General features: G+C 41.2%; 1 long non-coding RNA gene across 1 annotated transcript in view; it reads left to right on the top strand.

The window, feature by feature from the left end:
* LOC122236728 overlaps positions 1-24,448 on the top strand; it is a 64,502-nt gene extending 40,054 nt beyond the window's left edge. The window contains exons 2-3 of the long non-coding RNA XR_006214949.1: positions 23,210-23,384; positions 24,398-24,448. This is a non-coding gene — a long non-coding RNA (uncharacterized LOC122236728). The remainder of the gene's footprint in view (positions 1-23,209; positions 23,385-24,397) is intronic.
* Positions 24,449-26,217: the final 1,769 nt, after the last annotated feature.

Genomic DNA, 26,217 nt, shown 5'->3' with positions numbered 1-26,217 from the left:
TTGCAAGGCGTATGTGATATGTGTTAATTATTCTTTTTCTCCCTTTACCTCTGATTATGGATAATTCAAAAGTTCCATCTAAATTCACTGTGCCCAGCCTCACAGGCAGATGAAGGCTTAATTGCAGCCCTGCTTTGGTCCCACATTTGATGGTGGCACTTGTTCTTGTTCAGGTGTTTCTCAGTGTGTATTGATGGTGAAACCCTCATCCTGTCCAATCCCGGGGCACCATGGCATCAGAACTGAAGCTAAGGGCATCTTTAGTTTTTCTCCCTCCTTTTATTTTATTATGAAGTATTTTAAATGCTCAAAAAATTGCAGGGAATAATAAACTCCTATGTATTCATTACCTAGATTTAGCATTTCATCATATTTCCTTTATCTCCCCTCTAATTCTTTAAATGAATAAAAAATAACAGATAATTGCCCACTTTGAGGAGCACTTGCTGGCAACTAGAAATGAGATGAAAAACACAGTGCAAAGGAGTGCTTTTTCATCACCACATTTAATTTCATTGGAGGAAAGAAAATACACATTTTACAGCACCTCCTGTATGTTTGATGCTAGACCAAATACTTCCACATATATTCAGTGGTATGCTCGTGATCTGGCTCTCAGAGGAAAAAAAGAAAAAAAACAATAACCTGATGTGCAGTATTTTCTGATCTTGTAGTGTGTAAAGACCACCCATTATGGCTGGTTTTGAGCTACCAACAGTTTAACAAGTGGCTTGCAAAATTCCTGAATATTTAACAATATGCTCTTGTGAGGCAGGGCAAGCTGGTTCCAGCATACACCCACATCTATTCATTCACTGAACAGACCTTTGTGGGGACACTTGATGTGCTGTAAATTTTGTGCAAGTAGCATCTCTCTATGAGGTTGGCTTTCTTTTGGACTCTTGTCCTGAGAGATTGAGATATTATTATCTTCCCTTTATGGATGTGGAAACTGAGGCCCCAAGAAGTTAGGTATATATAGCTTTCTTTGTATGGAGATTTCTATTGATTAGATGCCCTTATCCCCTTGGCACCTACCTTTTCTATGCATGCAGCCTAATTTATATGTGCTTATACCCATGATGCTATCTGTGGCTCACCTGAGCTTTCTCTGCCTGGAAATAGGGCAGGTAGAGGAGTCTGGTGAATTAACATCCCTCGGAGCTACCTTCATCCAGTGACTGACTGATGGGAATAGCGGATAAACACCCCACCTCCTTCACCCTTTGAATGGTATAAACTTGAAGTCCATGTTTCACCCTGGATTCTCTAGTAGGATTAAGCTCACAGGGTTTAGTTCCTTAGTAATTGACTTGAAAACACACCCTTTTTGACTGCCTTCCCTTTCTCCCATCTTTACACCCTTACCTGGGTTTCTTGCAGTCACCTCCCAGATACACTACGTGCCCTGGAATCCCTGACTTAGGCTGTGCTTCTGGGGGAAACCCAAACTAAAACAGGTACCTGGTTGGTCGAGTCCAGAGTTTGCTTACTTTTCTGCCTATTATCCTGCTTCCTAGAGTTCACTCTTACCTTAATATTTGTGGTTCATGCTAAAATGCCAAGATCTCTGGAAGAGCTGTCTTCCTTCTCCCACTGATGTTCCTAATCCATGCCTTTGGGGGAAAATCCAGCTTCACTAGAGATTGGGTCCACAGGACAATGCAGCCAAATAACCACATTTATTCCTGGTCCAAGCACATATCCCGAGTCGGTTCTCTTACCTGCTAGACTGAGCAGACTTGGAAAATCAAGAAGGGTGATTAAAGATAACAATTTATCTCTCACCTGTAAATCCAGACTGTGGAGTCACTTTGAGGAGTCTGGCATGTCTCCATGCTAACCATCTTCCCACCCCTTCCCACTGAGCCTTTGTAGCCACACTCAGGAATCTGGAGCCAAAAGTACTTTCTAAATAAAAGGCCTTTCAGGTACATAATTCTTTCTTGAGTTTTACTATTTCATGGTGGCTGTATCAGTCATCTACTCTTGGAGCAGCACCTGTGTCTCCCCTATGATACCCATTGCTGTTTTAATTTCAAATCATTATCATTTCTCTGCTTATTTCATACCTGTGTCCCCCCCCCCCAAAAGACTGAGAGCACACCAATGAGGATCTCTGTTTTTGCTCTCCAGGGATCTTTAACATCTAACATGGTGTGTGGGATATAGTAAATGTCAAATAAACTTTTGAATGAATACATAGAAGAGGGGAAAAAGTGAAGAATAACTCTGCTTACTCTATGTTCAGGGTGACCCCAGATGCTGACTCTACCCATACTATTGGTTTTCACATCTCCCTATGACCTCCTGCACTCAAATATATTTGAATATTAAAGAACATCAACCTAGCGTGAGAGACCAGAGCAGGGACTCCGGAATCAAATGCCTAGTTTCAGGTCCTGGTTCAGCTATTGGCGAGCTGTGTGACCTTTGGAAACTCACTGAACCTCTCCGTTCTTCAGTTTTCTCATTAGCAAAATGACAAAAGAGTACCTAGCTGTAAGAGTTGTTTTGAGGAGTAAAAGCCTAACTTAAGTAAAGTGCTTGTAACAGTTACTGGCATATAGTAATAACAGCAAATGCAATGTTCACTCAATAGCAAGTTCTCAGTTAACTTTTAACTATTGTTACTTATTTTTTTTTTTTCGGTAAAGTGAATTGTGCATTTCCTCTAAAGAAAACCTTTCTGTGCTTTAGGATAGATTCTCTGCTCTGACGTAAACTGCCTCTACCGGCCTTTTGCCTTCATTTACTGCTTACCTCCCCTCTGCTGTCTAAGCTGCAGGCTCCCTGGCTGATTTCCTTTTCTTCCAACGTAAGATTTTTTCCTGTTTCTGTGCCTTTTTCCACACTGTTCTCTCTGATTAGAGTGCTCTCATCTTTGCCTCTGTGAGTTGCATCTTTTGGGAGTCACCTCTTCCATGGAGTCTTGCCTGATCTAGAGAAGCTCAGTGCCCAGCCACTCTATCTTGGAGCACTTATTATTGAGTGCGATGACCTAACATAGCTGTTTCATTTCTCTTTCTACCAGAACATCAACTCTATGAGTGTGCTGATCCGTGCACCCAGGATTGTGTGTCAGTATGCATGTAGAATCAGTGAACATTGAGGCACACACAGCATTTGGTTGCAGATTTCAAGATCTGCCCATGGCTCCCATGTTGCCCCCACATGGCCACTCTGTCTCCTCTTGTTTCTGTATTGTGCCTGCCCAACCCTCCCTGACCTCATGCCCTGAAGCCAGCATCCCACTTTGGAGCACTGACCACATGCTATGGCTACTAATCTCAATCTTCCCAGCCTCCAGGCCCTATTGAAATCCTGTTAGTTTCTCACTACAAATCACCCAGTGGCTTCTCATCAGACTTATCTTAACATGAGAAGGTCTTCTTATTGTCTGTGTCTTTCTGCCTCCCTCTTGCTCATTGGTATCCAGCCAGATGACCTTCTTTTGTTTCTCAAACAGGCCATGCCTATGTCCACCTCAGGGGTTTTCACTTGCTCTTCCTTCCTGCAGTGCCTGTCCCTCACCTCAGACCTTAGCAGGGTCTTTTTCTTAACTTATCTTTAAGTTTAGTGAAACCTTCCCTTACCACTTATGTTACATGACACTCAGAGATAGGTGTATTAGCCTGTGTTGTTACCTGTTTTGTTTTCTTCATAGTTCTTACCATTATTTGAAATCATCTGCAAATCTGCAAACCTTCCTACCTATCTCCTATACCTGAACATGCACTTGTTACAGCAGGAAACTTTACTGTTCCTCTTATTCATCACTATATAACTAGTGCCTGGTATAGTGCCTGGTACATAATAGGTTCTTAATGAATATTTATGGAATGAGTAAATGACAGAATGCATGAACTAATGTCCTTGTCTGTTCTTCCTTGGAGACACAGTGGCTTTCCCCAGAATGCCTGTTTATTGGGTGGAGTTTGAGCCCTCCTGCCTGACCCCTGATACTCCTGATAAAGAATAGCCACCCTATTATTGGCTTAGGGGTCCTCAGTGAACTTTGCTCTCCTCCCTTCCTTTCCTTTCCTGGATGATGTCCTGCTGTGAGTCTGTCTTTAACCTTTTGAGACAACAATTTCAGAGGGCAGCCAGTGTGGCTTTACATGCTGGCAAATCTAGGTTCAAATCCAGGACCTTCCACTTAAGAACTCTGGCCTTGACTAAATCACTTTGCCTCTCTGAGCCAGAGCTTTCTCAGCTATGAATAGATACCATGGAGAGAAACCGCAAATAGCCATTGTCTCAGAGGGTCCCTGGGAAAATTACATGAGATAATATATCAAAAGGGTTTGGCACGACAGTAAATTGTACACTAACAGACATTTTGACAGCCGGTACACTTTCAATTTGGCTTGTCTTTAAGACCCTGTATCTTCTCTGCTCCATGAATTTTCACACTCCTGACACTACAACCTGGTCCCAGACAAGTCCCCATGCTTGGAATGACCAGTGAATTAATGACCATGCATCGTTTTGAGTGACAGCCTTGCAGGTCTGCAGAAACTTTGAATGTGACCCGAGCAAAGAAGCAGCTCTCCATGTTGCCTCATCAACGTACTGACCTCAGAATTCTCTTACACAGTCTTTCTGGTGGGGAAGGGGGTCAGATGCTGGCCCGTCACCATCACAGATGGCTGTGACGTCACAGATGGCTGACACCCCATCTCTCGTGATGCATGTTGATTCAGTTATCATATTCACTTTCTGAAAACCCATACAAGGAAAAATAAACCCTTTGAACCTAATGACAGGGTCTAATAGTAACCGTGGATCTAATTTACTTAGCAAGCGGACCACAAAGAAACTGATACATTTTAACACCTAGCACCAGCTTTTCTAGAACTGAATATGGAGACACACTTACCCAGGACAAGCCTCACTTGCTCCTTTACAGCAGTGGTAGTAAATACGTCCTGTCCCTCCCATCTCCTGGTGTTTATGTAAGTAAAGTCAGGTCTTTAATAACTCTAGATCCTTGTCTCTCTGATATAAGCTATTGTCACTCACGTTTCAGCCCTTATACACCGTTCAAAGTGAATTTCTCATCACTTGCTTTTCTAGCAAGACCTGAATATAAGTTAGAAATCCCTCTCAGAAGGTGAAAGCTAGTGTGGGAAAACAAAATAATAAAATGCCCACACATAGTCATTAGGACTTGTGGAGGACAGTAAGTGGCTATTGCTTAGTGCATGTATCTCGATTCAGTAAATTGGAATATAAACCAGCGATGTTAAGCAAGCAATTGCTTAGGAACCAACAATGACTCATCTCCCATGAAGGTTAAAATCTTTGGAGGAACTTGTGAGCATTTAGTAAAGCCATTTACCTGTCATTGGCCTCTCTCTAATTCCTTGGTTATGAAGTGATGTCTTTGCAAACATCCGATGAAAAGAAATTAGAAAGAGACAGAGATGCATTGTATCAATAGGAAATAAATAATTCATGTTCTGGAAACACAACTTCATTGAGAATTTCACTGCTCCATGCTAATTACTCTATTATGGATAAAAAGCTTTATGATTGAATATGTAGGATAGTCCTAAGTCATCATTAAATGTGAATGTCTATTTCTCCCCTTAATGACTTAAAAAAAATCTCTAGAATGATGAAAAGCCTGTTTGTGGCAAGAACTTCAGCCAAATGCATCATCTTATAAAGAAGTATATAAATTTCATGTTTAAAAACTGGATTATTGCAAATATTCCATTCTGATTTTTTAAAGGTAAGGTTGGTGGAAAGCCCTTCTCGAAAACCCTAACCTTCACAATTGTACTGGTTATTTTCTTGTGGATTTTGTAAGGCCTACAGATGTGCACATGTAAAAACATTACTATATTAGTTATCTGCAGGTATTTAGCAAATTACCCCCAAAATCATGACTTAAAGCAACCCACATTTATTATCTCATAGCTTCTGTGGTCACAACTCTGGGCGTGACCTAGTGGAGTCCTCTGGGTTCCTAACAAGTCTTCAATGAAGGCATTGGCTGAAATTGCTGTCTTGTCTTAAGGCTTGACCCCTGTGATTTGACAATACAAGACCTACCATCTACTGGTAGATGATGGGCTTCCATGTGTCTGTTTCAAATTCAGTATGAGAGTTTACGTAAAATCCCATCTACTCTGGTGAAGAGTAGTAAAAGTTTGAGCAACTTCCTAGTGCATTCTGTCACTCCTCCTGGTCAACAAGAGTTATGAAAGTCCATTAGTTTCTTGTGGGAGATACAGATAACAGAGTTATTAAGAGCAGAGCCCTGGAAGAGACTACATTCAGATTTGAGATGTACCACAAATGATCTCTATGACCTTTGGCATATCAGGGAAGTTTTTGGAGTCTCAGATGGCACATCTGTGAGATGGAGATAAAATGGTAACTAAAACACTTAGCACCTCTTGAAAGCTACTAAACTCACAAGCAATGTTGATAATATTAGCATTCTTCTTCATATGAACTTTTGTCTCTCACTTGTCAGTGGATGGATGTTGGCTCAGCCCTTTTATACCTTGTCTTTGAAACCCAATTTGTAGTAGATGAAACACTTGTACAAAAATAGAGTGGAATAAAGACGAAAAAAAAAAAAAACAAGTTTTAAAGTTCTAAGTTATTTGCTATGTGAAAAAATAGAATGTTTCCAAAACCTTTCTACATCTAAATGTGGTTCCATCACTGCAACGTTAGACATGCAGTTCCCTATGGCTTTTGCCCACAACTCTTGGCTTTAACGGGCTATTGACTCAAGCTTAATTTGGCTTCCAGGATATGGTTTCTGTATGTGATGTACGGTCTGCAAGGAACATAGGCCAGTTTTGTTTTAGGAAATGAAGATTAATAACCAGCAGCTGGCTCATTAATAACCTTGGGTATATGGGACAAAAACAAATTTTTAGATAAATTTGTAATCACATAAATATTGGTGAAGCAGTAAACTTCTGATTCTAAATTAGTTAAGTTTCTAAGGCTATAAAACACTTTTACTGCTGACTTCCTTTTCTAAAATATCCATCTGGGACCTTCAAAGAATAATGTTGACCATCTTCTTTTAAACCAATTTTATCTTTATAGTATTTGTAGAGTATGGATTTGTATTAATACTCTACTTCTTCCTTGACGGATCACAATAAACCAGTAACTACTGAAGTGGCACCATCTAATATTAACACATGTTTGTGTCATGTAGTTATCCTTTTTCAAGTCTGAGTAATCTCCTCAGGTGGAATATTTTCACTTTGCATTCTCAGTGTGATTTTCTCTTCTATGTTCAGATCTGGTTTTAGTCTTGGAACGTTACCTTTTCTGTACTTGAGAATCAGAAATAATTGCTTTTGCCTGGTGCTTTAGAGTTTACAACTCATTTTCCTGTCTTTTGTTCTTTGACCTCAAACCACTCTTTACAATCAGTATTATCAGCCCTTGATGAGGAAAACAAGATTTAAAGGTTTTAAGTCACTCACTGAAAATTAACACTAACAGAAAGTGGTAGAGCTGTAAGATATTGAGGTTCCAAATCTCATGTTCTTTTCCTTATGATAGAGATGAGAAGGTTTTGGGTTACACACATGATCTCTGCACAGTTGTGTTGTGGGCTATTTCTTACAGACAAGTGGTTCTCATATGTCTTCTCTCTGTATTTTGTGTTCTTTCATGGGAGCGCCTACTAGTCCCTCTCCCCCTCCTCCTTCTAGAAATATTTTTTATCAATCATTTTCTTTTTTTTACCCAGTCATTTCCTAAATTTGAGTCCCCCACCCCAAACAGATCTGGACAAAAGATTTGGGTGCAAGTTGTTTATTTGAGAGATGATTCCATGTAGTGCAGTGAGGGAATGTGGAGGCAAGATGGGAAGGAGGAACAGTAAAGGTAGTTTCAGTGAGTGAGTTACTACTGTGGGAGAGCAGGACTTTGTTCTACTAGATAGACTTTTTAAAACCCAAATCAGAATGATCCCACTGAGGGGTGGCAACTCATATCCTTCATTGGTTAAAGTTTGCTTCTCGGTACATTATCTTCCCCATTTTGCCATGTGTATGGAATGGCCATGATCCTGTGACTAGAGAAAGTCCTCAGGCAGAAATTTGGGCAATTGAGGAAACCATCAGCCTGTATGACTTTTGTCCACTGAAGTTACAGTTTCAACTCCACCTGGGTGGAAGTCTGGATATAGCAGGTGGGGTTGGGGGAGGCACCATCTGTGCTGCTATAGTCCTTTATTTTTTACTGTAAATTTTACTCATATGGTAACACTTCCTTCAAGGCATTTGTACTCTCTCTCGGGTCTCATGGTTTAAGTAACAGTAAACTGAACCCAAACTGGCTTTATGCACAAAAGGAACTTATTGGATCACATAAAAAGAAAGTCCAGATGAAGGTCTGTTTTAGGTGCTAAATGATGAAGGGGTTCATGTATCCAGTTGTCTCCATTTCCTCTGTGTGGTAGCTTTCTTCAAAAAGGCTCTTTCTGCATAGTCATAGTGGCTGCTAGCAGCCCAGGTCCTCTATTCTTCTAGGTTCAAATACAGTGGAAGAGTGAACATTTTATTTAGAAGACCCAGCAAAAGTTCCGAACCTCACTCTTACCAAATTGCTCTGCGTCACATGCCCACTTCTGAGCCATTCACAATGGGTTAGAGTATGTGACACACCAGCTATCTCAGGTCCACACCATTTGTCACACCACAAGTCCAGATTCTATGGTGAAGCTGGGGAGAAGTGGGTCCCCAAATGAAAGTTAAGGCTGTCCCCTGTAGAAGAGACAAAGAATGTGGAGAGGCCAGAGAATAAGTATCCAGGGAAATTACCCAGGAGAATTAGATATCAATATTTATCTCTAAATGTTCTTTCTTGAAAGAGTTTTTAGATGTCAGGGAGCGCAAGTGGGACAGGGATGTAGTGGATAGTACTCAGATAGCTCAAGGGATGGTGGATCCGGCTCCCTGCTTCTGTTTCCTGTTTTTTTTTTCCCCAATCTTTGGCTCCTGGTATGCATGTCTAGGAAATCCCTCACCCAGTTTGCACCTGTGGAATTCAGACACAATTCAAAGAGGCTTCCTTGAGCACATACTATGTGCAAGGCTTATGTTCTCTGCCAACCATTTTACCCACTAGCAAGTGTTCTATCCCTAAGTTTCTCTTCCTTCATTCTCTGTTCTGGATGAATCATATAATGTCCTGTAGTCTTTAATGGCCCCAAGAGAACACAGGCAAAGAATGCCACATTTTTCATTTCTATACTCATCCATTCATTCATGAATCCAGCCAGCCATTCAATCATCAGTGATTGGATGCCTTCTGTGTGCCACAAAGGAAGCAAAGACTAATCAGAATAAATATTTTGACTTCAAGGAGCCGAAAATCTAGAAGGGGATGTGTTAGGGGAGATAAGACATTAAGAGAGATAAGATATGATAACTGTATAGAAATATCTCTAATGTGAGCCAGGAGTTGACCACTGCCATTAGTTATAGATAGATAAATCCCTGTTTAGTTCAGACAAAGAAATGACTTATTTTCTGAGGTGGAATCAAGATGGAATCTGATGAAACAGGGGGAATAATTAAAATTAAGTTATTGTAGGGGCACCTGGGTGGTTTGGTTGGCTAAGCATCTGATTCTTGATTTTGGCTCAGGTCATGATCTGGTCCTTGAGATAGCTCTGTTCTGATAGTGGAAGCTGCTTGGGATTCTCTCTGTCTCTGTCTCTGTCTCTGTCTCCGTCTCCCTTCCTCCCTTCCTCCCTCTCCCACCCTCCCCCTCTCTCTCCATGCCCCTACACCTCTCTGTCTCTCTGTCTTTCTCTCTCTCTCTCCCCCTGTTTTTCTCAAAATGAATAAGCATTAAAAAATTAAATAAAGAAAACTCAGTTATTGTTTGAATTTTGGAATACTTGAAATGCTTGGCATGATCAAAGTTTTTATTCCAATACATCCAATGTATCTATTTAAAATGGCAACTCTTTCTCATTGCCACGTAGTATTCCATTGTGTATATAAACCACAATTTCTTTATCCATCCATCCGTTGATGGACATTTAGGCTCCTTCCATAATTTGGCTATTGTTGAAAGTGCTGTTATAAACATTGGGGTACAAGTGCCCCTATGAATCAGCACTCCTGTATCCCTTCAGAAAATTCCTAGCAGTGTTATTGCTGGGTCATGGGATAGATCTATTTTTAATTTTTTGAGGAACCTCCACACTGTTTTCCAGAGCGGCTGCACCAGTTTGCATTCCGACCAACAGTGTAAGAGGGTTCCCATTTCTCCACATCCTCTCCAGCATCTATAGTTTCCTGATTTGTTCATTTTAGCCACTCTGACTGGCATGAGGTGGTATCTGAGTGTGGTTTTGGTTTGTATTTCCCTGATGAGGAGAGATGTTGAGCATCTTTTCATGTGCCTGTTGGCCATCTGGATGTCTTCTTTAGAGAAGTGTCTATGTTTTCTGCCCATTTCTTCACTAGATTATCTGTTTTTCGGGTGTGGAGTTTGGTGAGCTCTTTATAGATTTTGGATACTAGCCCTTTGTCCGATATGTCATTTGCAAGTATCTTTTCCCATTCCGTTGGTTGCCTTTTAGTTTTGTTGATTGTTTCCTTTGCAGTGCAGAAGCTTTTTATCTTCATGAGGTCCTGATAGTTCATTTTTGCTTTTAATTCCCTTGCCTTTGGGGATGTGTCAAGCAAGAAATTGCTGCGGCTGAGGTCAGAGAGGTGTTTTCCCACTTCCTCCTCTAGGGTTTTGGTGGTTTCCTGTCTCACATTCAGGTCCTTTATCCATTTTGAGTTCATTTTTGTGAATGGTGTAAGAAAGTGGTCTAGTTTCATCCTTCTGCTTGTTGCTGTCCAGTTCTCTCAGCACCATTTGTTAAAGAGACTTTTTTCCATTGGATCTTCTTTCCTGCTTTGTCAAAGATTAGTTGGCCATACTTTTGTGGGTCTAATTCTGGGGTTTCTATTCTATTCCATTGGTCTATGTGTCTGTTTCTATGCCAATACCATGCTGTGTTGATGATTACAGCTTTGTAGTAGAGGCTAAAGTCTGGGATTGTGATGCCTCCCGCTTTGGTTTTCTTCTTCAAAATTACTTTGGCTATTCAGGGTCTTTTGTAGTTCCATACAAATTTTAGGATTGCTTGTTCTAGCTTTGAGAAGAATTCTGGTGCAATTTTGATTGGGATTGCATTGAATGTGTAGATTACTTGTGGTTTATATATACACTGGAATACTACTTGGCAATGAGAAAGAATGAAATATGGCCTTTTGTAGTAACGTGAATGGAACTGGAGAGTGCTTTGCTAAGTGAAATAAGTCATACAGAGAAAGACAGATACCATATGTTTTCACTCTTATGTGGATCCTGAGAAACTTATCAGAAGACCATGGGGGAGGGGAAGGAAAAAAAAAAGGTTAGAGAGGGAGGGAGCCAAACCATAAGAGATTCTTAAAAACTGAGAACAAACAGGGTTGATGGGGGGTGGGATGGGTATTGAGGAGGGCACCTGGTGGGATGAGTACTGGGTGTTGTATGGAAACCAATTTGACAATAAATTTCATATTAAAAAAATAAAAAATAAATAAAATGGCAACTCTTGCAGTTCAGATTATTCAAGATTATGCTTGATGTTTAACAACATCTCTAGGAATGTGATTTTTTTGTTTTACTAAAGTGAAGATATCTAATTTAGTTCTTACGTTTTTGCCTGATGTGGCCCCTATAGGACAAATGTCAGTATTTATTCTCTAGCAAAGACTTGATGTTTTGCATATAAATGCGTCGGTGGAACAATGTAGCCCTTGGGACTGCTACTAACATGTCCATTCTGTAATAAATCAAACATAAGACTGAGGTAAAGATAAGATTAGATTTTAAGGTAAGGACTTATGAGCCAGAAAGTTGAATAATAAGGACACATTAGATCATTAGACCATACACCCTTTTGCAGCAGGGACTGCGGCTTATTCCTTAATGTACCTTACCGCACTCTGGGTTCAATCCTGGGCACATGAGTAGGTGCTCAGTAAAGGCATTTTGAATTAATTCCTTGGCTCTCTTCAGGATACCACCATTCATGAGGAATCATTGGTGCCACCAACAACCCCCATCCTTCTGTGAACTCCTAGAAGGCAGGGACCAGCTCTGCTTGCTCTGTTCATCATTGCTCCTATGTGCACCTTGACACACATCGAGGTTACAAATTGTAGAAGTGAAATGCCAGGGATAACTTTCAACATTCTCTAACATTCCTTAAGAACTAGAAGGTAATCTTGGTCATTTGGACTATTAACATTTTCAATTCCATCTCTCAGTGAATACTCTTCAAGGGAGCCTTCATTTTCCTGAGCCATAAAATTACAAGGTGGGCAGAAGGAAGATAATACATAACAACTTCATAAGACGGTTGTATGGTTGGCACGAGTTACTGTGTGGAAATAGGTAGCAGAGGGCTCGGCACATATTGGGAATTCAGTAAATAACAGCTGGATCTATAAACAAGAGCAAATCTTATTTTCATATCTAGATTTATCTGTGAATCACATGATAAGACTATATGAATCTGGTGACTTTTAAACACATTACCAGTTTCTCTATTTTAAGCTGCTACAGGTTTTATAGTTGAGGCTTTGCGTAGACTAACAGAGAATTTGATTCTGCACAGGGAACCAATGTGAGAAAGATCTGGATAAGGTTAAATGTTTTGGGGTCAACAAATTGATTATAGAAGATGCTTGTGGTGCCCTAGTCGAGACCTCCTTTGCCCCCCCCCCCCCCAGTGCAGGGAGGGTTAGCTGCTGATAGCCCACAACTATACCCTTTGCTGGAGAATTGGCCTTGACAGAGCTGCTTTACCTGGAAATGCCTGGGGTATTACATCACTTCCACCTACCCCACAGACAGTGACAGATGTAGAGGTGCTAAAGACCCCTTTGCTTTAAGTGAAGATGACCTTATGATATCATTCATACTTCAGAGCTCCCCAGGGGATCAGGCTGGGGCTGGATGGTAGCTGAAACCTCATCTTTCCTTGGTTTCTCCTCCTTCCCTTTTCTCTTTTCCTCCCCAAGAAGCATGCTGGTTTCAGACTCTCCTAGGGATGCCAGCCTAAGTCAGAGATAACTTGAAGACACATCACAGAGATGAAATGTTGTGTTTTTTTAAGTTTATTTATTTTTGAGAAAGAGAGAGGAAGAGAGGCAGAGATAATCCCAAGCAATCTCCAGAGTGTCAGCACAGAGCCCAACATAGGGCTCTAACTCATGAACTGTGAGATCATGACTTGAGCCAAAATCAAGAGTCGGGCATTGAGGAGGGCACCTGTTTGGATGAGCACTGGGTGTTGTATGGAAACCAATTTGACAATAAATTACATACACACACACACACACCCCAAAATCAAGAGTCGGACATTTAACCAACTGAGCCACCCAGGTGCCCTGAGAGATGCAATGTTTTATGTATGGTTTGAGATAAAATGCAATGTTCTGTTAATAATGGCACCTGTTGCACATATTTCACTGTGTATATAGTGTTTTTCACATGCCACCTTTCTCTCAAAATGGTTCTGCTAAGGAGCTATTATTACTTTCCCATTTTATAATGAGAAAAACAAGACCCAAGTTGGTTAAGAAGCTAGAATAAGCTCATGAACCTAGGTGTTCTGGCCCCTTGCTTCATGCTTGTCAACCTCTTAGTCTGACTTTCTCTCCTGATGTATTTTTTTCAATTGAATTCCTCCTTTTGTGGATACAGAATCACTGACAATGCTTTGCAATTCACTTTTAACCAATAGAAGCTTCTGGATCACCTTGGATTCCTTTCAACCAAAAAAAAAAAACCATGAAACAACCCATTTGAAATATTTGGATATTTGACTCCATCTAAATGTCAGAATTGTATTGCTTTGGGCACAGGCTATTAGAAAACTTCCAGACCAAAGATAAAAAGTTGCAATGTGTTCTGTAATAAAGGTTATGGTATTTCATACAAAACTGAATGAAATAAAGTCTGCATATACAAATAAATTCTCAGAGTTTATTTTTCCGACAAGATAGTGCCAAGAGAAACATGCTAAGTTACCTCTATTATGTTAACATTTAAAGAGAGAAAGAGTAGCTAACATTTAAAAATATTAGTGCTATTTAATATTATCACCTAGAAATTTTCAATTTGGCTCTAACATACATTATACTATAGTTTGCAGACTCCAGAAATAATAGTTTTCTGAGAGATAGGAGAAATGTAATACATATCTTTAGATGCCTATAAAATATTTTTATTTATACTATTAATGATTTCTGGATAACCCTGCCTCTGACAAAATCATAGTAAATTTGTATCATGTGTTTTGTGTAACAGTTTTGACATGTGGTCAAATTACTACAAAATGGAGATAAAATATTTAGGAATATGTTTTAAATCATAACAGCCTGAGAGAGCAAGCAAGCTAGTGTTACAGGGAGAGAGATTGATTGGTCTAGGAAAGATGGCTAAAAGATTCTTTGCCAAAATGCTGTCCTTGCACTTAGGTGGTACTTCTTTATTTTTAGTTGTTATTTTGTCTGTAATGATTCGCTGCACCATAATAAAAGATAATTAGCTCCTGCTGTAGCATATGGGCTCTGAAATGTTATCCGTTATGCTGTGTGGCAGAATAATAATTTGATATGTTAGCTGGTATGTGTTTATCCTCAGGAAATAATTTTTTAAATCCATTGCCTGCCAGGAAACTTGAAGCATCCGTTGGTTTAGCACATGATGGTTTGGGCACATCTCAGGTAACACCAAAGTCAGATCTTGGCTTTTGAGTTTTAAAACACACTTTTCAAGTACATTACAGACAGAGAAGTTCTGAGAAGAAAGGCTTTTCAATTGTAAGGACCTGATCTTCAAAATGAAGTCCAGAGACCTCAGGGCCTGAATTTTCAAACCTAAACAATTAAGTGCAGAAAAAGGTATGACTGGGCAGAGCCAGGTTTCCTGTCCTCTTGGACTAGATAATGAGCCCATAAGAGACATCTGGTTTGAGCACAGCAGCTGAAAGTTTCTCAGAGAGACAAATAAAAATTTCACCTTTAGTGGAAGGAGATTGCTGAAGCCCCACACGATGACGTAGGTGGAAAGACAGACCCACGAAATAGAGGTATAGCAGGGGTGCAGTTAAGAAACTGAAGGTCTCAGGAAAAGCCTGGGAAGGATGATTCTAGAAGCCAAGCAAGCAGACTTTGATGTCAACCAAAAAATTACTTGAGAGTAGGGTTGGCAAATAGGGCCATGGCTGACAGATGGAGTTGCCCTGAATTTAATCTCAGTCTGAGACATTAAGGAGGTGAGTCTAAGCAAAGAATCACACAGAGAAAGCCATGTTTGCAGACAGAAGTTTGTCACTGAGGTAGTGGAAGAAAAGAGAGAATTAAAGTATGAACAGTCTCATTGCCCCCCCGCCCCCACTTTTTTCTTGCCTGGAGAGATGTAAAGGCCATACAAACTCACATATAAACCCCTTTTTCCCTGGAGAGATGTAAAGGCCAAACAAACTCACAAATAAACACTTGAGTGGAAGAAAAATTTCCCGCTCACCTGAAACACACCCTTGTTCCCTTCTCTATAGATGGTTAAGGAAAACTTACTCTTCCAATGATGAATAACAAAGAACTAGCACACAACTATAAAAAATCCTGTGAGGGAGAAAACAGGAGGAAGAGAACAGGAGGAACAAATGACAGTTTAAGATTGTAGAGAGAGACGGGATGCCTGAGGGGAAGCTAGGGTAATTTGCTAGCAAGGCTCCTGAGAATGAGCCTGGCTCTCAGAATTCTTCCTTCCACACCCTCTGCAATCTTGCTCCCATCGAGTTCTGGCAAGGGGCTGGGGATGGGAACATAAGTTTGGGGACCCCAAGCCAAAGCATCCTGGGCTGAGGCTGGTGAGGTTCCCCCGTACTCAGTATGGTGAGGGAGTTGTACCACAGAAAGGCTGCCATGACATGCTTAGGCACAGAGGGTCACACACACCTCACAGAGCCTCTTCTGGTTCCAGAGATACACAAGAGAACCACCAGTGTTCCATCCCTCCTACAGGGGCACAGAGAAAACAGATATTTTCATGGAATCCTCTATTTTGAGGAAGTGTGACTGGAGGCCAGAGGCAACAGTTTTACTTCCAAGGATTCCAAAGCAAGTAGGTCAATGTTCGAGTTTTTTCAGAGAAATGGAACCAATAGGATGGAAAGAGAGAGTGGGGAGAGAGGGAGTGGGAGAGGAAGAAGAAGAGAAGTATTGATTGATTTTAAGGAACTGGCTCATGTGACTATAGAAACTGGCAAGTCCAGATTCTGGCAGGCTGGGGACCCAAGGAGGAGTTGATGCAGCTTGAGCCTGGAGGCAGTCTGGAGACAAAATTCCCTCTTCCTTTTGGGAGTTCCATCTTTCTTCTCTATGGCCTCCATATTATGAAGGGTAATATGTTTTACTCAAAAGTCTATTGATTTAAGTATTAATTTCATTTAAAAATTACCTTGTCTGTGACATCTAGACTGGTATTTGGTCAAATATCCAGGCACCACTTCCTACCAAGTTGGGACATAAAATTAATCATCAGGACCTGAAACCACCGAACCAGATACTTTCACCTTACCTGTTGCCTTTGGAGCTTCTGCAAATCCCTGTAGTGAGAAGGCAGTGGGGAGGTGGGGGCGGTGGGGGACCTAAATTGATTTTCTTTCACCCAGTGGATGGCCCAAAGGAAAAACTAAATTCAGCTATTGGAGAAATAGTCACATGTCTAAAACACCCAGGTATGTGAATTGACATCTGTCTCCACTGCCCGTCTATGCTTTGTGTAAGCTGGCTCCAGGGCCTGCAATGCCATTCTCCATCATCTCTGCTTGGCAAGGCTCCTGTTGACTGTCACTTCCTCAGGATGTCTCCTGAAGCTCTGACAGAGGGCTTTGCCCTCCTCTGTGCTGGTTGGTGGCTCATGCCTGCCTTTGCTACTCACACTGCCACACAATCTCCTTTTCCAGAGGCTGTCTCTCCCAGGGTTCCCAGGAGGACTGAGTCCATTTGTCTTCAGTGATGATTTGCTTGTTAGGACCCTTTTCTTTTGCCTTCCTTCTCTTCCCTGTCTCTTCTCCCTTTCCTCTACTTTGATTCCTGGCATCATGTCCCAAAGCAATTACATGCCCCCAACCTTTTCTTTGGGATCTGCTGAGGAAACTCAAATATAAACAATGTCCCTCCCAAGAGCTTTCTTCTTCTTTTTTCACAGCGTAGGTGCTTGATGAACAGTCAACATGGGAGATTTAAGTCAGACACTGAGAAGTTTATGCAACCTCAGATTCTGAAAAAGATTTTAAGAGTTACATATGCATTTAGACACATTTTCTTCTTGTCTTTTTTTAATGGAGAGTTTACTTTTTCATTTTATCATTTTATTTGTTTAAGTGTACTTCTTTATTTTTGAGACAAAGGTCGGTGGGGGGGGAGAGAGAGAGAGAGAGAGAGAGAGAAAACATGTGTGGGGGAGGGGCAGAGAGAGAGGGAGAGAAGGAGAATCTCAAGCAGGCTCCATGCTCAGCATAGATCCCTATGAGGGACTCGATCCCATGACTTCGAGATCATGACCTGAGCAGAAATCAAGAGTCAGATGCTTAACCAACTGAACCACCCAAATGCCCCTCTTGTCTTTCTTACTTGCCTTACTGACAGTGGTAAGTCAGAACTCACATCTGAGCTTACAGTTTCAATAACCGTGTATCTGCCAATGTCTGAGACTTCCCCATATTTTCCTGTTACAGAAGTGATCAATATGTGAGATTTTTATAGTGGAGTTGTCCATAATCTATCCATGGCATATGTTTAGATTCCTTATTGGAATTATTTTAAATAAGGTATATTTAACAACTACTCAAACACTACATATATAGATATCCTCTTTATCAGTTCAACAAATATTATTTAGTTCTGTAAGAGCTGGGGATTTGACAGCAAATCAAGCAAGCAAATCCTTTCCTGCGTGAAGAGTCACACTAAAAGATAATGTTTAAACAAAGAATGAAAGAGGCATAGGGTAGGCATGCACAAATCAGGGAGAAAGTTCCAGCAAAGGAAACCTCAAGTGTAAAGGCCCTACACACACACACACACACACACACACACACACACACACACAGTCGGTATGTCCAGAAAGGAGGCCAGTGAGGCTGTATCAGGATGAATGAGGAGAGGGATAGCAGATGAGGTCTGAGAGTTGAGGAGGAGTCAGGGAGCAGGTCATGTAGGGCATGATTTTTACCCTCATTGTGGTGGGAAACAGTTTTGAGCAAAGCAGTGACATGATCTGTCATATGGATTCAAAGGATCACTCTAGCTGCTGTGTAGGGCAGAAAAAAAGTGCAAAGAAATAAACTGAGAAGGCTTTGGCATGATTACACGTGCAATAGTTGGTTATTAATCTGTAACATCATTTAGATGGAAAACAAACTTTAGAACAATAAGCCAATAGATTCTTCAGGCTGTGGCGGTAGGGATAAGCTGCTTAAGTATACTATATAATTTTTCTAAACCGGAAAGGAGCTTAATTGTGCAGTGGCAGCTGAAGACCATTGTTAACCAAACAACAAAACAATTCCAATGAAGAGATAGAGGAATCCCTAGCCAGTGAAACAGTCAGTTCTCATGGGGAATTTCCTTAGAAGCCATTCTTGCTGCTCTGCTTTCTTTCAGAGCTATCCTATTTTGTGTGTGAAATGAGACTTTGTTTCCTACCGGCATCTGAACATTAAATGACTCCAAGCTGGGAGTTAGAGAACTGGTTTCTCAGTGTGGCTCTGTTGCAACCTTGTTGGGTGACCTTGGGATGCCTCACAGTTGCTCTGGCCTCTGGTCTGCAAGTCTGTAGAATGTAGGGGTGATACTGCTCCTTATCTATGTTTCACCAGTGTGTCTGAAGGCCTCCTGAGATGATACATTTGAAAGCATCTTGTGGCTGAGAAACAGTACTCAATGCAGGGGCATCATCATTAGCTTTGCCCTAACGCAAAAGAACAATGCTTGTCATTGGAAGGGGGATGTGGTAAATTGACAAATGGAGAAAAACAAAGTGATAACTGTCATACATTTGCTTTGTACAACAGTGGCAAGCACTGTCCTCTTATTAAGATTCATAAACATCACATGATGAAATAAATGTTCATATAAAAGGCAGCACATGCAAAGGCTCGGGGATGTTTGGTGCCATGTGCACAACTGCATGCATGGGGGGAGTGGCAGGGATTCTAAGTTGGACAGGTCTGTCCAGCATGCCTGTGGTGGGCAGCTTCTGTGGTCAGAGGAAGGCTCTCTGGAAGAGATGTGACCTGAGTGAGACATGCATGGTCAGAAGAAGACATGTTGGAGTCTGGGAGGTGGGTGCTCAAGGCAGAGGGACAGTTAGTGCAGAAGTACACATGTCCCCTTAGCACTTGCATTGATGTAAATGTGCAAAACAGTTAGTTCATTGTGAGGTTATAGCACAGCATATTAATAGAGATTAATACTGATAAGAGAGATTTAGTGTAGCAGGCCCAGCTGACGCTGGTCCTGTTTCCTCTTGGCCCACTTCTGGGTTAGCCGCACAGAAGGTGGACATTTATCCTGAACACTATGAAAGCTTCTCACCTCAACTGCCTGCATTTGTCTGCTCCTCTCTCTTCAGACATTGCTCTCCAACATCAGAAAAGCCTGCTCCATCTTTCACAGGGCAATCAGCAGTGCTCCTGGAAATAGCCCTCAGCCAAGGGGGGACCATGCTAGGGCAAATGCCCCAGCCTTTCCATCTCTGGCAGCACAATTCTGAGGTGTGTTCTCATTGGTTTCTCAGAGAGACCTCAGCAGGACTGAGCCCCATTTGCCAACAACAGTGGCCCCTTCGTTCATTCAAACATCCAGTATTCTTTTCCTGGGATTGCCATAAAAAGAGACCACAGACCACAGACAGAAATGTATCTGCTCCTTCTAGAGGCTGGAAGTCCAAGATCAAAGTGTCAGCAGGGGTTGATTTCTTCTGAGTCCTCTCTGCTTGACTGGCTGATGGCCGCCTTCTCCCTGTGCCCTCACATGGTCTTTCCTCTGTATGTGTCTGTGTCCTGATCTCCAATTCTTATAAGGGTAGTAGTCATTATTGGATCAGGGCCCACAGATGTCACCTTGTGTTACCTTACTTACTCTTGAAAGACCCCCTAGCCATATGCAGTCACTTTCTGAGGTACTGGGGGCTAGGACTGGATCATGGGGATTTGGGGAGACACAGTTCATCCCATAACATACTCTTTATTGGCATTGCTCTCCTCCCTGTCTCAGTCTCCCCACTGTCTCACAGCCTCCAAGATCCTCTCCCAGATGAAACACCTGTATTCAAGTCCTTGTCTTGGATCTGTTTTGGGGGAATCAAGCTGAAACAACGGGAAGTCATAAAAAACTAACAACAACAAAAGTATGTGGATAACTAGAGAGTATAAATCACCTAAAAACATTTAAATGTTTAAATTCACTTTAGAAAAAAACAACAAATGAAGAAGCAAAAAGCACTGTGCAGGCCATGAAAAACACTTCCACAATCCCAGTCTCGGTTAGTTGTCTGTGCAGTCTCTGGGCCAGATAATTTCTAGATTCATGTGTGTGTGTGTTGTGGAAGGAGGCTGTCCCCTGACGTGTAGGAAATACACATAGTTTAAAATAAAAAGGTAGATATATTATCTGTGACATAATTCTGCATCCTGAGGCTTTAAGGAGGCTCTTACATCTTAATCTGGGGATGTGACCCAGTGTTTCAATAATGCTGAGTTAGGCCAAGGCAGATCAGAGTTTATGCGTGGCAATTCACACCCTGTCAGGAAGGACTATGAGCGACATCCTGTCACTCAGCGCAACTTTCAGGGCATGATGCCAGTTTTTCCCACTAGAGGGCATCACAGCTACAGAAACAAGAGAAGAGGTGGGGTTTTTGGCCCAAAACTATTGAATTAGGAAGCTCGCTGCACGGAGATTGCATTTCCAGTTGAGATCACAGAAAACCCTCCCTTACTGAGGGGTGAATTACATCCATCACGGCCTTGGGCAGGATGCTGGAACAGATGCCTGGTTCATAAATGATCACCACAAGATTGGGAGTGTGATTTTCTGAGACAATAGGCAGGTTATAGTAATAATATATCTTCTTTCCCCAGGCTCTGCTCCCAGTAAGAGTGGACCACAGTGAGATGGGAAGGCAGTCAGAGATGAAGGCTGGATCTCAGGGTTTGACTTTTGGCTCTGGTCCTTTTTAGCACTTTGAATTTAAACAAGTTGTTTAAGTGTGATGTCTCCCTATTTCCTACTCTGCAAAGCAGGGATAGTGAACAAGCCCACAGAGAAGTTTTGATAAATAAAAAGTTCAAGGATTTTATAAATTTTAAATGACTAGCAACCATACGAGAGATATTATTATTGAGGCTGACTACATTATTCTGTGTGTTTTAAGAACCCTTGATGGTGGTATATATCCTAAAATTCTACTCTTAGATGTTCCTTCCTCTCTTTGGATTCTCTGTGAGGCAAGAGTGGGTTCTTTTTGTTCACTTGTTTACATTTGTTATATGATACATTATAAGTGCTCAGTACATAAATGAATGAAGGAGTGAAGAAATATAGGAAACCATTTTAATTTAGGGCAAGATTTTCTAAGTATGTTCCTTGGCCCACTCCCATCAGAGTCATCTGATTCTTTCCTTTGCTAATAAGCACATACAGTGCATGTGACACTGTTCTAATTACTTTTCATAAACTAAGTTAATCTTCACTCAGTCCTATGAGATAGGTGCTATTATTATTATTCTCATTTTTCAGATGAGGAAACAAAGGTTCAGAGTGGCTAAGTCACTTGCTCAAGGTCACACAGCTAGTTAATGGCAAAGATGAAATATCAACTCAGACACTCTAGCCCAAGAGTCAGGGCTGAAAATCATTTCATTATGTGGCTTCCTTCTACCTAGAAAGAATGAGACACATCAGCATCTGCTGATAAGACAGAACCAACACCTTATATTTTTTAGTGAAATAAAGAAAAAGCAAGATACTGGTTAATGTCTTTAACAAGCTATCATCTGTGTCCAGGGAAAAAGAGATTTAGGTATTTGTGTATACACAGACTCCCAAGAAGGAAAGAAAAGATATCAGGGCTAATGGGTCAACTTGGAGAGGGGAGTTTGAGGAATGGGGGGTCAGGAATGGGAAGGATACATATATTTTGCTGCATGATCTTTTGTAGTGGTTCCAAAATTTTTAGTTCAATTTAAAAACTTATTTTCTTTCATTCTGTAGCTTTAATTTATGTGTTTATTTTAAATTATATACAAGCATTTCTGCCAATTTATGTATTGAACATTAGTAAAGTGTATTTCCTTGGAATCAGGGCTGACATTTTTTTCCTGCAGTCCTGCTGGCAGTGCATGATCCCACCTTCGAGACTCTTCAGTAGTCATATCGGTGATTTTCCAACGTCTATCCTGCCCACCCATATGACGATCCCTGAGACCCATCTCAGATCCTTGAGATTAGAACCTCTTGGTTTCTGGCTAATTTGCATGGTTTACAAAGACTAGGTAATTCTTTTGTACCCCCATGTTTGAGAATGATTATGCTAGTTCAGGGCCAGAGAATTTAACTCTAATAGGAGATTTAGGTGCTTTCCTACAAGATTTTCCCCCCTTACCTTTTAACTACATGAATTCTCTTTGGCAGAAAGGAGAAAGATGAGCACACACTGGGTCAGGCTTCTCTCCAGGGTGGTTAACCACACTGTAGATAGAGTCCATGCAACAGGCCTCTTTATATCCCTTCCTCATTTCCTTTTTCTGCATTATCAAAAGACCAAAAAAAATTCTCCCCTACTTTCACTCTTTGTATCTCTCTCTAAAAATGAATAAACATTAAAAAATTTTTAAAAAATAAAAAAAGAGTGATATAAGTTATCCAAATCTTGCCTTACTATATGGCAGGTGATACATAATGACTTAATTTGATATTGATTATGAGGTTCAAGTATGAAGAACTACCAGAAGAAACAACCAAGGGTCAGTAATGTTTTGCCAAACAGGACTGAGGTTGTGAAGGGTGGGTGAACATTCATTCAAAGGAATGTATTACTTTGATTTTAAAACTTTTTAATTAAAAAAATCTTCACTTAGGTCGCTGATTGATCTGCTGCTATGACTTCAACAAAATGAGGTTCTGGAAGGTGTTTCACTTCCCCGCTCTCTACTCACAGACAGTATCCAGAATGCTTCATTCTTTTCCTCTCTCTCATGGAATTAAAAATAAAGTAATTGGATCATAAGAGGCCTTTCCTCATCCACTCAACAGGTATTTAATAGCTCAGGATCTTGAGTCACATTACCTGGACTTCCATCTTACCTTTTTTATTTCATAGGTGTGTACCTTTGGAAAAATCACTACCTCTATGAGCCTTTACAATGTGGGGGGAAAAGTAATGGTAATAACACCCTCAAGGGTGTTAGGATGATTCCAAGAATTAATTAATTTAAAGTGATTGGAATCGTGCCTGGAAAATGAGGAATACTCAGTAACTGCTGGCTGTCTTCATCACCATCATCCTAATCCTCATCCTCATCACCATCCTCATCACCATCCTCATCCTCATCACCATCCTCATCACCATCCTCATCACCAAACTCATCCTCATCTTCATCACCATTCTCATCACCATCCTCATCACCAAACTCATCCTCATCTTCATCACCATTCTTATCACCAAACTCATCCTCATCTCATCACCATCCTCATCACCATCCTCATCACCATCCTCATCCTCATCTTCATCACCATCCTCATCACCATCCTCATCCTCATCACCATCCTCATCCTCATCTTCATTACCATCCTCATCACCATTCTTATCACCAAACTCATCCTCATCTCATCACCATTCTCCTCACCATCCTCATCACTATCTTCATCACCATCCTCATCACCATTCTCATCACTTTCTTTTAACTTTTTTTAACGTTTGTTTATTTTTGAGACAGAGAGAGACAGAGTATGAATGGGGGAGGGTCAGAAAGAGGGAGAGACAGAATCCGAAACAGGCTCCAGGCTCTGAGCTGTCAGCACAGAGCCTGACGCGGGGCTCGAACTCACTGACCGCCAGATCATGACCTGAGCCGAAGTCGGCCACTTAACCGACTGAGCCACCCAGGCACCCTGTCATCACTAAACTTGTCCCCATCCCCATCCTCATCCCCATCCCCATCCCCATCCCCATCCTCACCCTCATCCTCATCCTCATGTGAAAAGCATTTTTCTGGGCCTTGTGATTTCAAAGGTAAGTGAGAAACATTTGGTCTCTGTCCTTGCAGAACTTAGAATCCGGTAAAGGAAAGAGAAGTGATCCAGCAAGTATAAAACAGGAAGGTAAGTGTTCGTGAAGGGCAATGCCCAGGGTTGCTGATTGGTGTCACCCTTTTTGTCATGCATTGAATATTCCTATCATCCTTCTGCCTCAGGTTCACAGCCACATGACTTTCTCTGACATTCAGTGAAACAAAAAAGCTAGTTTTTAGTAACCTTCCACCAAGTACTTGTGACACCTATAAGACCTTCCTATCCCCTTATGTATATAATCTCATTTCCTGAATCTCCTAGGTGCCGTGAATTATATTTATGATGTTCCTCCAGACACAAACACTGTTAAAAGTATTTGGAATTTCAAGATTAAGGGCACGCCCAGATGTGGCCCCTGTTAGAAGAATTGATATGGGTCTTTTTGGGTCTCTCACTACATCCCATTTCAGGATGACCATAGTCCAGTTATTTTCCAAGCCAGAGGCTCTTGCTTTGCATTTGTTTCAAATCTCTGCACTTTAAAAAATACCATGACATTTTGATTTCAAGACAAAAGTCAAATGCCAAAAATACCACCTATACAAATGTTGAGTATTAAAAACTTAATTTATAAATGCAAACAAGATCAGCTGCCAAGATGCCAACACAGTTACTAAGTTTGCAGACTTGGATGTGGTAGACAATATTCCTCATACCTGTTAAACACCTGTGTGTTTGCTGCCTTATCTGGGATTATGAAAGCTGTCCCAGAAAAAAAAGCCTCCACTGGCATCCTTTCCTCTCTGAATATGTAAATGCAGCTGGTGGGCTTGAAGTGACAGCTCTGGAATTTATTAAGAGAGAAAACAGTAAGTGAGATGCTGTATGGTACATCAATTGTTCTGTGTGCTTGAAACACCTGTATTCTTTGGAAAACTGTCCCTCCCTCATTCCATGATGTCTGAATGGGACCATCAGTCACAGTGTGAACTCCTTGCCACGGCCCCATGGTGGTGAGTATCTAGTCCAGATCATTCCAGGCATAGTATCCCTTCTCCCCGGGAATAGCTCAGGCACATAAATAGCTGCTTTCTAAGAACAAGGGTTTTGTCTTGTTAGCTGTGGAACAGTGCTTTGAAGATCATAAGAGCTCAATAAGTACTTACGGAATGGATAAGAGTTTTAAATATTAGCCAAAAGACCATTTGTGAGTTTGTGTAAGGGTGTTTGGAGAGACAAGGGTCCTCATTCCCAAAGGACTTGCTAAGTGGGAGGTAAAGTTGGGAGTGTTGAAAGCCGTCTTCCCCTCCTGGGAAAGGCAGTCAGCAGAAAACATGGAGGGAGACAGAGGGAAGGCAAGAGACCAAGCCCTACTGTTATAGCACATAAATATTGGTCTTTCCCAAAGGTGGTACCACACCTGCACTTTCCCATTGCCTGACCCAATACACTTTCTTTTTAGTTAAGGTATTTTGAATCAGGTTTTTGTCACTTGTGTTAAAAAATGGTGTGGCTGTCTTTTTAATTCCCATCACATCCACCATCCAGACCCTTCCAGTGATGCAAGAGGAAGGAACAGAGCTGAAAGGTGCATGTGCAAGTTGAGAAGGCAACTAGAGAAACACATTTTTTTCCAGATGATGCTAGTGTGAGCTTAGACTTCCAGATGTGGTCCCCCACTCTCAATCATCTGGAGTGGACACTCTGGCTCAATTTACACATGTCTGTCTCTCTCTACCTTCCATCCCTTCTGATAGTAGTGTGTAGCTTTTAACTCTTAACTTTGGTTGTTAGGACACAAATCTTGCTGATTTGCTGAGATGATAGTAACCATCCATAACAGAAGGCTAAACAT

The sequence above is a fragment of the Panthera tigris genome, chromosome A2, assembly GCF_018350195.1.
Source record: "Panthera tigris isolate Pti1 chromosome A2, P.tigris_Pti1_mat1.1, whole genome shotgun sequence".
Classification (NCBI taxonomy): Eukaryota; Metazoa; Chordata; class Mammalia; order Carnivora; family Felidae; genus Panthera; species Panthera tigris.
Note: the sequence above shows the minus strand (reverse complement) of the source record. Positions and strands in the feature narration are given on the sequence as shown.